General features: G+C 38.9%; 1 protein-coding gene across 1 annotated transcript in view; it reads right to left on the bottom strand.

Moving 5' to 3' along the window:
* LOC150048318 (cytidine monophosphate-N-acetylneuraminic acid hydroxylase-like) overlaps nucleotides 1–12,571 on the bottom strand; it is a 137,164-nt gene that overhangs the window by 123,196 nt on the left and 1,397 nt on the right. The gene's annotated exons all lie outside the window — the stretch shown is intronic.

Here is a 12,571-nt window from a genome sequence, read left to right as displayed (position 1 = left end):
AAGTGCCATCTTTGTTTCAAAGAGAGACAATAGGATGCATTCCTTCCTGAGGGATACATTCCTCATCCCAAGAATCAACACTTGTCTGACCAGATGTGTGCCTTCCTGAGAAAAATGCTTCCCCCAAACTTGAGCTGCCTCTTGTCCAAAATGCAGGCAACAGGGTTCTTTCCTTATCTCAAGGATAAGAATATGTTTTATGGCAGGATGCATTCTCACCTAGAAACTGGAAAAGCAACACCAGGTGTGGTAAGATCAAAAGACAAAACACCTAGCTTTGTATAACTTTAACAACAGACCCCCTGCCTTTACCCTATAAATAACCCATCAGCCCCAGAAGCTGTGCCTCTCTCCTGTTGTCTCCTTGTGTATGTGTCTGTCTCCCTGTGTGTGTGTGTGTGTGTTAGCACATGTGCATGCAAGCATGCCTATTTGTCACTCTGTACCTCTCTCTATCTCCCTATGAGAGCACACACAATCTGTTTGAGTGGGTTCCTGCCTTGGTATGCTTTTTGTCTGCCTCTTTATTGACTTAATAAAGCTCTGCCAAGTTTTTGTACCATTGTGACTTGTCCAGAAATTCTTATTCTATGATCGAAATCAAGGACCCTCTGTTGGGAGACACAAATAGATTTTAGACAGTTAAAGTTGTATAAAGCTGTGTATATTTTATCATAAAAAATTCACTGAACCAGTTTCATCCAAGATGGAATGGTCTCATTTCACCAAGATGCTTCTTACAACTAAAAATCAGATAAAACCAATAGATCAAGACAGATTTCTGAACATGGCCCACTAACTTACAGGAAAGTACAAAAACAGAAACAAGCAATAAGAAACAAAAACAAAACCAGAGTGATAAATATATCATATTTACAATTTCCTGAAGTGTCAAAGATCTAACTTGAAAGACAGGAACCTACAGGAATGACCAAAATAAAGTTAAGATCCAATAATGTGCTTGCTAAGAAATTCATTGGTTGTAAACATAGAATGGTTGAAAGTAAAAGGATGAAAAAAGACAACCTGTGTTACATTGATTTTTTTTTAAAGAGCAAAACAATGTTTTTCTTTTGGCTATATACTCAGTTATGGAATGGCTGAATCATAATTTTTTGAGGAAACGCCAAACTTTTTCAGTGGCTGTACTAGTCATTCTCGAGTAGTTAAGAGTTCCTTTTTGGGCTGTGAATGTGGCCTAGTAGTAGAGTGCTTGCCTAGCATGAATAAGGCCTTGGGTTTGATTCCTTGGTAACACATACACAGGAAAAGCTGGAAGTGGTGCTGTGGCTCAAGTGGTAGAGCACTAGCCTTGAGAAAACGAAAGGACATTGCCCAGGCCCTAAGTTCAAGCTCCATGATTAGCAAAAAAAAAAATTTTTTTTCTTTTTTTTTAAATTGTAATTAATAAAAGGGTTACATGATATTTGCCAGATAGAAGGTGCATTAATTCACATACATTGATACCCTTTCACATGTCCTGGTACCCATTACCCTCCCCCCATCCCCCCACCCACCTTGGTTTTCCTCCCTTCCCTATCCAATTTCAAATAACCAAATACAAATAAATTCAATATATCAGATAACAAAGTGAGATACTGTAACAATATGAGGTACCCAAGGGACAGCAAAGGAGATGAGAGATAACAGAGTACATTAAGGACAAAAATCATTCCTTATATGGCTTTTGTTTCAATACCCTGGAGGTCCTTTCAATTAGCTTCATACTAGATGGCCTTATGTATCAAGATTTTGCTCTATTGCAGATCTCTGTTAGTAGAGCCCAAGGTTTCTACTGATTATGACAAATGAGGGAAACCATTGAGCCTAAGTTCCTTTGAGTCTGGCTTACTTCACTTAATATGATTTTTTCTAAGTCTTTCCATTTCCTAACAAATGGGGCAATGTCATTCTTTCTGACAGCAGCATAGAATTCCATTGTGTACAAATACCACAACTTGTTGATCCACTCATCAACTGAGGGACATCTAGGTTGGTTCCATATCTTTGCTATGGTGAATAGTGCTGCAATGAACATTGTTGTGCTAGTGGATTTAGTATGCCCTTGTTTCTGGATGGTTGGGTGAATGCCAAGTAGTGGAATTGCTGGGTCATAGGGGAGTTCTATGTTTAGCCTTTTGAGGACCTGCCATACTGCTTTCCATAGTGGTTGAACGAGTTTGCACTCCCACCAACAGTGTAGTAGTAATCCCTCCTGGCCACATCCCCTCCAGCATCTGTTATTATTCGTTTTCCTGATCCTGGCCATTCTAACTGGAGTGAGGTGGAATCTTAGAGTTGTTTTGATTTGCATTTCTTTTATGACCAGAGATGTTGAGCATTTCTTCATGTATCTATAGGCCATTTTTGTTTCTTCTTCAGAGAAGACTCTCTAAGTCTTTGGCCCATTTTTTAATGGGATGGTTGTTACTTTGGAGATTACTTTTGGAGTGATTCAATTTTTTGAGCTGTTGATATATTTTAGATATGAGGCCTTTGTCCGTTGTATGGTTGGTGAAGATCTTCTCCCACTCTGTAGGCTTCCTAATTAATTTACTAGCTATGTCCTTTGCCATACAAAAGCTCTGCAGTTTAATGCAGTCCCACTTCTCCAGCCTTTCTCTGATTTGTTGTGATTCTTGGTCCTTATTAAGAAAGTTTCGACCTGTGCCAAGGAGGCCTAGTGTATCTCCTATTCCTTCTTGTAAAGTTTTCAGTGTGTCAGCTTTTACCTCCAGGTCTTTGATCCATTTAGAGTTAATTCTAGTGCAGGGTGACAAAGAAGGATCCAACTTTAGTTTTCTGCAGGTGCTTAACCAGTTCTGCCAGCACAACTTGTTGAAGAGGCTGTCTTTCTTCTATTCTATTTTTTGGCTCCCTTGTCAAAGATTAGGTGGCCATAGGTCTGTGGTTTAATATCTGGGTCCTCAGTTCTATTCCATTGGTCTTCAGGCCTGTTCTTGTGCCAGTACCAAGCTGTTTTGATAATTATAGCCCTGTAATAGAGTCTTAAGTTTGAAATTGAAATTCCTCCTGTACTGTTCTTTCTGCTAAGAAGTGTTTTTGCTATACAGGGTCTTTTATTATTCCATATGAAATTTTGAATTGCCTCTTCTATTTCTTTAAAGAATGCCATTGGGATATTGATGGGTATTGCATTGAATTTGTAGATAGCTCTTGGCAAGATTGTCATTTTCACAATGTTGATTCTTCCAATCCAGGAGCATGGGAGGTTTTTCCATTTCCTTAGTTCTGCTTTAATTTCCTTTTTTAGGGTTTTAAAGTTTTCATCAAAAAGGTCCTTTACATTCTTAGTTAAGCTAATTCCTAGGTACTTTATTTTCTTTGAGGCTATTGTGAAAGGAGTTTCTTTCCTGATTATTGCCTTGTTCCTCTCACTGTTGGCGTAAAGGAAGGCAGTTGATTTTTGAGGGTTAATTTTATAGCCTGCTACCCTTCCAAAATTTTGAATCAGCTCAAGGAGCTTGGGAGTACAGTCTATAGGAATCTTTAAATACAGAATCATGTCATCTGCAAAGAGGGAAAGTTTTACTTCCTCTTTCCCTGCTTGGATCCCCTTTATGCTTGCTTCTTGCCTCATTGCACTGGCTAGGAATTCTAATACTATGTTAAAGAGTAGTGGAGAGAGTGGCCATCCTTGTCTCATTCCTGATTTTAGAGGGAATGGCTTTAGATTTTCACCATTAAGTGTAATACTAGCTGTGGGTTTGTCATACACAGCCTTTATTACATTGAGGAATGTTCCATGGATTCCTAGTTTCTCCAGAGCTTTTAACATAAAGGGGTGTTGGATCTTGTCAAATGCCTTTTACGCATCTATTGAGACAGTCATGTGATTTTTGTCCTTGCTTCTGTTAATGTGTTGAGTTATATTAATTGAGGGGCCAGGAGTTTGGCCTAGTGGTTAAAGTGCTTGTTTAGCGTGCATGAAGACCCGGGTTTGATTCCTCGGTACCACATACATAGAAAAAAGCCGGAAGTGGTGCTCAGGCCCTGAGCTCAAGCCCAGGACTGGCAAAAAAAAAAAAAAGAATTATATTAATTGATTTGCCAAAAAAAAATTTTTTTAAGTTCCCTTTTTTGTACCCTCTCCAGCACTTGTTATTGTCTTCAGCTTTGTTGAATAGCCATTCCAACTGGAGTTAGATAATGTCTCATTGTGGTTTGATTTGCATTTCCCTGAGGATTAGCGGCACCAAGTATATTTTTCATGTACTTATTAACCATTTATCTATCTACTGTTGAAAAATCTATTTGGATCATTTTCCCATTTTGCTGGATTATTTTTTGTTGAAATTTGAGTTCTTCATATATTTTAAATATCAATTCTTTGTTAGATAAATAGTTGGCAGGTACTTTCTCTCATTTTCTAAATTGTCTCTTAGCTCTGTTATTGCCTTTGCTGTATAGAAGCTTTAAAGATTCATACATTCCCATTTCTCAACTTTGCCTTTGGTTGCTTGCTTTTAGGGTCATATCAAACAACATCCTGAATTGTTTCCCTATGTTTGCTTCTAACTACCTCATAGTTTCAGCTCTTTATCCATTTTGAATTGATTATATGGGAATGGGTAGAGTCTAATGGGTAGAGTTTAATTGCTCTGATAAAATCACTACACTTTCATATGCATGCACTGAAATACTGTACTATGCCCCCACATACATGTGCATTTATTATATTCAATTTTTAACTTAATGTGCAATTAATTATATATAATTATATGATATAAACATGTAAAAATAATTTTTTAAAAAATTGACTATGATTACATATTTAATAAGATCAAGTTTGTGGGCTGGGAGTTTGGCCTAGTGGTAGAGTGCTTGCTTAGCATACACAAAGACCCGGGTACCACATACATAGAAAAAGCCAGAAATGGTGTTGTGGCTCAAGTGGTAGAGCTCTAGCCTTGAGAAAACCCAAGAACAGTGCTCAGCCCTAAATTTTTACAATACTGGGGGAAAAAAAGACTTGCTTATGTTAGTACCAAAGCAGTTAGGAAACATTCATTTGACACAAACTATAAAGTGCTCATTCATGGGTAGAACAAAGTAAGTATTAAAGATTACATGAACTCCTAAGGCTATTTTCTAAACAAGCCAACTTCAATAAAACACATTCTCTTATTTACTTTCCTTCTTCATAAAACACCAGTGTCCTCTTCCTGTAAGTCATAAAGACAGTAGTTGAGTTAAGGTTAGAAACATTCTTGTGTGTATTAGAGATGGAGTTCATAACTGGCTACAGGAAATTGAGAGAACAGACCTGTTCCATTGTCTGTGGAGTGAGGGACATGAGAGGCAGACAAATTGCAAAGTTCCTAAGCAAAGAATTTTTGTTAGTGCTCCAGCTTCTGATGTCCCAAGAAACAGCAGCTTGAGGTCTCTTATTTCCTCTTCTCTGTTAAGTTGAAAGACAGAGATATCCATAACCGGAATCTGAGGCAGAGTCTAGCATTTGAATAGGATGTATCAGGTTTAGAAACTTCCTTATCCCTTCCTCCTCATTTATGCCATAAAAGACAATGTCCCTGGGTAGTATCTGCCTTCCTTATGGCACTTTATGAACATGCAATTCTATATGCAGACTTTTAATTTAATGGGACAAACAATGCATAAAGTATGAATTCCATTTCTCAGATCAGAAACGAAATGGGGAACATGATATTGACTAAAATCTTGACAAGTGGTACTTAAAAAGAAACTCCGATATCCTTCTTGAATGCTAATGTTTTTGCATCCAGGGTTTGCGATTGGAGGTCAACGTCTTCCTAACTACTGAGAAAGCATAAAGAGAAGTATTCTACCATTTTGTGTGGTCCACCCCATGTAGGGTAAGCAATTTTGAAGGTCATAATAAGAATGAAGGGAAATTCTCACTTTCTTTTTTGTAAAGGTGATATACAAAGTAAGATAATGAGTACATTTTGTTTTGAACAGGCTTACCCCCTCCCTCATTTTATCCCTCTCTCCCTCTGCCCCCGGACTCCTCTCCTCCCCAAGTTGTAAAGTTCATTTCCAGCAAATGAAGGGAAATTCACTTCCATGGTGACTACAAAAGACAAGGGGGTTTGTGGGTAGTAGCAAGAATGAGTCTCTAGACTGTGGAGATAGATGTGTTCTCCTTCTAGGATGTCAGGAATTCCAATCTCATACTACATTCATATGATGATAAATATTTAGCCAAATAGCTTCCTCTTTGGGAATTAAGAAGAAAGAATTCATGAAAATTAAAGAGAACGGCAGATTGTATTTGCCCAACATGGTCATGCTGATATATTTTTCCCTTCAAATAAGTTTCTTACACTGTAACTGAAAGTCTCCCTCTTGGGTAACAGTCTGTAGTTTCCTTCTCCTTGTATCTGGGTGGGAGCCTGTAATTGTCTTCATTGGCTGACTGGCACAGAAATGATATTCTGTGAATTCTGAAGCTGGATCTAAAAAGACATAGATTCTACTTGACCCTTTCTCCATTGACTTGTCTTTGGAAACCAGGCACCACATTACGAGGAAGTCTGGGGCCTGTGAAGGAACCACAAGTATCTGGCAATAACTCCAGCTTAGGGCTCAGGGCCAGTAACCTCAGACATGTGAGGGAGTAAAGTTCCTCATTTCATCCCACCAGCTGGAGTCTTCCAGCTGTCACCCAGAGGACACACAGTAGAAATCAGGTACTCCTGCTGTGCCTTGCCTTTTTATTGGCCCCAGTCTCTGTGATTATAATCCATGGTTGCTTTTATTAGTGGAAAAAAATCTTACTCAGTTAATAATTTAGATTCCTATTAGCACAAAATGGGGATGTTACAGATATTATTGTGCTAGAGGATCACAGACATACACCATGAACACTATAGAGGACAATTATAATCTAGGGTCTGTTGGAGCAAGACTTAGCAGAGAAATGTACAGCATACAGAGTGGCTCAAACTCTTGCCATTCTATAGGTTGGCCTAGACAAAGTTGGCCTGTATGTACCATGGCCAGCATCAGAAAAGGCATCTGGTTTCTATGAGCAGATGGAACACAGTGAATAGCATTGCAAGACAAAGGACTTGCGCTCCCCCTGTGTCACGCATAAGCTGAAGTGGCCTTAGGTAGGTCTGTGGAATACTTTGGCTAAGTAATGAGAACTGTACCAAGGCATCTCTGAGCTCACAAGCAGAAAAAAAGAAGGCACAGTGAGTACCCAAGTCTGTAAGAAGAGTCAGAGTCTGTGCATCAAAGCTGTGTATCTGTTCAAGTATCATAAATAGGACTCAAGAACACATTTCTGTTCATTTGCATGTTTGGAGTACATTATAAGTACTCCTACATGTAATTATTTTGCGTAACACATCTAGTTCATTAATGCTGTAAAATAGCTACCCTTGCTGGTCATACCTTTTTCCATCCTGAAGTAGAATGCTCATATTTGAAAGTCAAGAATATTAGGCTTAGCAAAATAAAAAAAATGATAAAAATAAAATTGTCAAACTCATGGATCTCTAGATACTCATGCAGTTGTTGGAGAGGTTCACAAAGGGTCCATAGCTATGTGCATATTAAGTAATATTATCAAAATAAACTCCAAAAATGGGTATGAAAGGTTACCTTTTCTTTATTGCCGTTTTAGTTTTCTGTCAAACTCCAGTTCTTTGAGTCTAGCTTTCCTTATTTACGAAAACTTTCCTCATTTACAAAATGATCACAACACCTACCTCTGAGAACTGCTGTGATGAGAAACAAAATATGCAAAATTGAGTGTTAGTTTAGAATTTGCATGGCAAATTCATTCACTGAACTTTAGAGTCCCTTTCAGTGTGTGAGATAAGAGGCTAGGGGTGAAGGAGAGGATAAGAGGAAAATGCCAAACATCAAAAACACAGCCATAATCAAGAGTAGAAAATTGTGAGTGGCAAATGCCAAGCCTGAATGCTAGCCATGAGTTTTAAGAAATGATAGTTACAGTTTGGAAGGCTCTGGTCTTACTAAGCCATGAAGCACATACATTGTATTTTATCATCACAACAAAATTCTCTTCAAGTCAGACAGACTTCCTGAATAATTCCCATCCAGCTCCATTTTCTCAATGCCACTCTTCATGGTGCTTTTATACTTTCTTGGCGAGGAGTATATGTGAATGTTTGCCAATTTGTCACAAGCCCCAGGCCTTGAAATGACAGTCTATTCTCACAGTTCTAGAAGCTAGAAGTATGAGAATGATGTGTGGACAGGATAAGTTCCTTCCTAAAGTTTTATAGAACTTCCTCGTGTTTTGCTGGTTCAGGTAACTGATGTTGGTCTCAGTTATCCAACAGTCTCATAGCTGATAGATGGCTTAGTATTTCAGTCAGTGTCTACCTCCATCATTATGTAGTATTTTCCTGTTTCTCTTCTTCTGTCTATTATTTCCTAAGAAAAGCCATTGGATTTAAGGTTCATCAAGGGCCAGGAGTATGGCCCAGTGGTAGGTAGGGTGCTTGCTTGCCTAGCATGCAGGAAGCCTGGGGTTGGATTCCTCAGTATCACATACACAGTAAAAGCCAGAAGTGGTGCTATGGCTCAAATGGTAGAGGTCTAGCCTTGACAAAGCTCAAGAATAGGGCCCAGTCCCTGAGTTCAAGCCCTAGAACTGGCAAAATAAAACCATGCAAAACAAGAAAACGAGGCTTATCAAGATATATAAGCTAGGTTTGGCTCATCTTAGGATCCTTAATCTAAATAAAGTCATCTCCAGTGTAGATGTAATACTTCTTGATACATTTACATCTCTGCGTTGTTCTTAAAGACAGCGTTTTCATGTCTGGCCAGAATCATAAGAAAAGTCAATGCACTGTTAAGGAGCTAAAGAGTTGTTACACTGGGAACTGAGTCAAATCCCCCAGTGACAGCCTCTAACCAAGAGGACATAGAGGCTCATGGATGCAATGGACTCCATATACAACCCAAAGGCCTCCCCAGCTCAGAAGGAACTGCAATGCATGCATTCATCTATTTTGCCTTATAATTTTTAATTAACTTGCATTAACTGAATCTATTAATGTGGTTCTGAATGATATTTTCATACCTGCCTACAGGCTGAACTGACCAGATCCGTTCTGTCTTTGTCTATCCTTCCACTTATCCTTCCCAGCCTCCATCCACTACTAGTCTTCATTTAGATTCACTTTTTTTTTAAGCTTCTACATATGAGAGAACACACAACATTTGTCTTTCTGAATCTGGCTTATTTCACTTAAAATAATGTCCTCTAGCTTGCTGCTGGTGGCTCATTTCCTTTAGGATTGTGCCCAGAAACAAATCTATTTCTAGGGGCTTTTTTTCCAAAGGCACTCTCTCGTGTGTGTGTGTGTGTGTGTGTGTGTGTGTGTGTGTGTGTGTGTGTAGTGATGAAGGTAAAATTGAAGCCCTCACACATGCTAGACAAGTGTTCTACCTCTGAGCTATATCTTCTCCTTGTTAATTTTCTTTAAAAAAAAATAGCCATTCTACATTCACAGGGAAGTAGATAAATCTAGAGTGAATCATGTTGAGTGAGACAAATCAAGACCAAAGGAACAAAAGGCATATGGTATCCTTAATATGTGTCTATTAGATCCAAACAGTATAAGAGTGAGGACTCAATATTTGTGTACCCAATGCTATGGACATGGTATTGGAGATATAAATACAATTACATAGACATAAAAATTTATGACTCTATAGACATAATGTTTTATCACATAGATTAGTATGTATCTATGACATACAAACCCTCAGGCTAATTTTAATTATGTTCTAAAATCTAAGTAACAGTAATTATATATAGAGATTCCCTTCCTGAATACTTGCTTGTTAAACTTGTCATTTGAAATATGATGTAAAAATCAATGTTAATAAGTTCTTTATTTTAAAAAAGTAGCCATTCTAACTGGGTAAATTGCTATGTCATAATTTTTATTTGCCCTCCCTGATGAGTAATGACACTTTATACATTTTTGACTATTTGTATTTCTTTTTTAGAAAATTGTCTATTCAAATCATTTGTCCATTTTTAATTAAATTTTTATTAAGTTTTTTTAGTTCCTAATAATTCTAGAATTTAAACCTCTGTCAAAGGAAACATTCATGTCCACTATATACAAAAATTCTTTCAAATCCAAAAGGAAGAGCAATTTATTTTTTTATTTATTTTGTTGGTGGTGGTCCTGGGGCTTGAACTCTGGGTCTGGCCACAACCCCTGAACTCTTTGGCTCAAGTGGTAGAGCAGTAGCCTTGAGCTGCAGTGCCACTTCTAGTTTTCTGGTGGGTTAATTGGAGGTAGGAGTCTCAGACTTTCATGCCCAGGCTGGCTTTAAACTCCAATCCTCAGATCTCAGCCTCCTGAGCAGCCAATTACATGTCTGAGCCACCACCGCCTGGCACACCTTAATTTTTTTAAGCCAAATGATGGAAATCATTTATAGAGATTTACAAAGGACAATTTATCACAGGAAATAGTTTCTAGTATTTTTAGTCATATGAGAAATGTAAATGAAGACCAAAAAACCAAAACTCAAAAATGGGTCTGGAACAAAGTCATGAAGAATGACATGTATTTCCATTTCCCATCAAGATGTAGAAGCACATGATTCAGATCTACCCTCCTCTTTGAGACATGCCTCCACCTCCTGCAAAAAAAAGGACAACATATGAGAAATAACTGTTCAAATAAATCAGACAAAGAATGGTGGCCTCTGAAAATCTGGAAATAAACTCGGTAAAGCCAAAAATCACTTCTTATGACGTTCGGAGGAAGTATCCGGGTGAGAGACTGAGGAAGGCCCACCTGCCTAGAGGTGGCTCTAAGCAGAGAAGGAAGAGGAGAGGCAACAGTGCATCAGCCTGAGTGCCCTAGACAAGAAAGAGGCATAGAGAAAGCACACGGAGATGTTCAGAGTCCTCAACCCAAGATGTGTGTGAAGAAAATGCCAAAGGCAAGGGACAGAACCACCTGAAATGACAAGGAAACAAGAATCAAGGACACATGGCAGTAGGAAGAGTGTCAATCTGTGAGCTGACTCCCAGAATACACCACGAAGACACCATAACAGGTCAGCTTCTGTATCACCCCAAAGCTAATCCTATCAATGAAACTGGACTGTTAACACTGTGGTACATTTCAGCACACCAAATATGCACCAAAATCCCAACTGGCCCTAGGACCTAGTGTTACAGGAAAATAATGCATCCTTTAAGTGATAACACCTTACATTACTCTTCACTTTCGACCACTACCACCACTATCCAAGAATCTTCCTGCTCTATCATCTGTATGCCCTCCTGGCCTACAAGACCCAAGCACTGGAACCTTTTCTTCCTGTTTTTTCTCATCGCTACTGCTTTACCCCTGTGTCATTTCCTCAGGACCTGGCCCTCTTTGCTTCTTGAAGTAGCAGCGAGTTCTCTCACAGTCCGCTCCACGCTAATAAGCAAGGAGTTCCAAAATGTTTTTGTTCTTTTTTTCTTTTCTTGGCAAGGTGATGTATAGAGGGGTTTACAAAGTGGTTTCATTCCTATCATTCCTCTTTTTCCTTTCCTAACACCCTTCCCGACCTAATGCAATGCCTTATGTCAAAGCTGTACAGGTTTCCTGGGAAGATGATATTCCAGCACAGAAATGGATGCCAGGGTAGAAATTGTTGGTACTTTGACAGATACAGAAAGAAAGAAAGAATTTGGGTACTGGTGGCTCACACTTGTAATCCTAGCTACTCGGGAGGCTGAGATCTAAGGATCATGGTTCAAAGCCAGTCCAGGCAGGAAAAGTCCATAAGATTGTTGTCTCCAATGATCCACCAGAAAACTAGAAGTGGAATTGTGGCTCAAAGTGGCAGAGCCTTGAACAAAAGAGCTCAGGGACAGCTTGCAGGCCCTGAGTTCAAGCTCCAAAACTGATGGGGCGGAGAGTTTATTTTCTCTCCATCAAACGTAAATTCACTTTTTGTTTATTTCATTTTACAAGGAAGCCCTTCCTTGGGAAGACTCTAAACTGAATACTAAGTCAGAGTTATAGAGTATTCCATAGGGGAAAATGCCCTATGTGTTTGGGGAAAAGAGGGATCAAAGGCAGGAGAGAATAAAGACTGTTCATTTAGTTAGCACTAAAGTGCCAGGTACCACAGTAGTTTGGGGGGGGGGATATAGTCAGAAAGAAATGGTTTTGTTCACTAGTAGTCTTCAAAATTTCCCCACTATGGAAATTCTCATTTTGGAAGGTATAGAACTTGGGTTTGTAATTTTAAGGAGTTTCCTAGGTAGTCTGAATGTCAGACAAGTTAAAGAATTACTACTAAGGCACCAAGCTGGGATTCTCTCTTCATTGATTATTAAAAATACACTGAACTGGGCACAGTGGCTCATGCCTGTATTCCTAGATATTCAGGAGGTTGAAATATGAAGATCACACTTCTAAGCCAGCTTGGGCACTAAACTCTGTGAGACTATTATCTCCAATTAACCACTAGAAAACCAGAAGTGGTGCTGTGGCTCAAGGGTTAGGATGGTAGTCTTGAGCTGAAGAGCTCAGGGACAATGCCCAGGCCCAGGGGT

The sequence above is a fragment of the Megascapheus bottae genome, chromosome 22 (assembly GCF_031878675.1).
Source record: "Megascapheus bottae isolate mThoBot1 chromosome 22, mThoBot2.hap1, whole genome shotgun sequence".
Taxonomy (NCBI): domain Eukaryota; kingdom Metazoa; phylum Chordata; class Mammalia; order Rodentia; family Geomyidae; genus Megascapheus; species Megascapheus bottae.
This window is presented reverse-complemented; position numbering and strand designations above follow the sequence as displayed.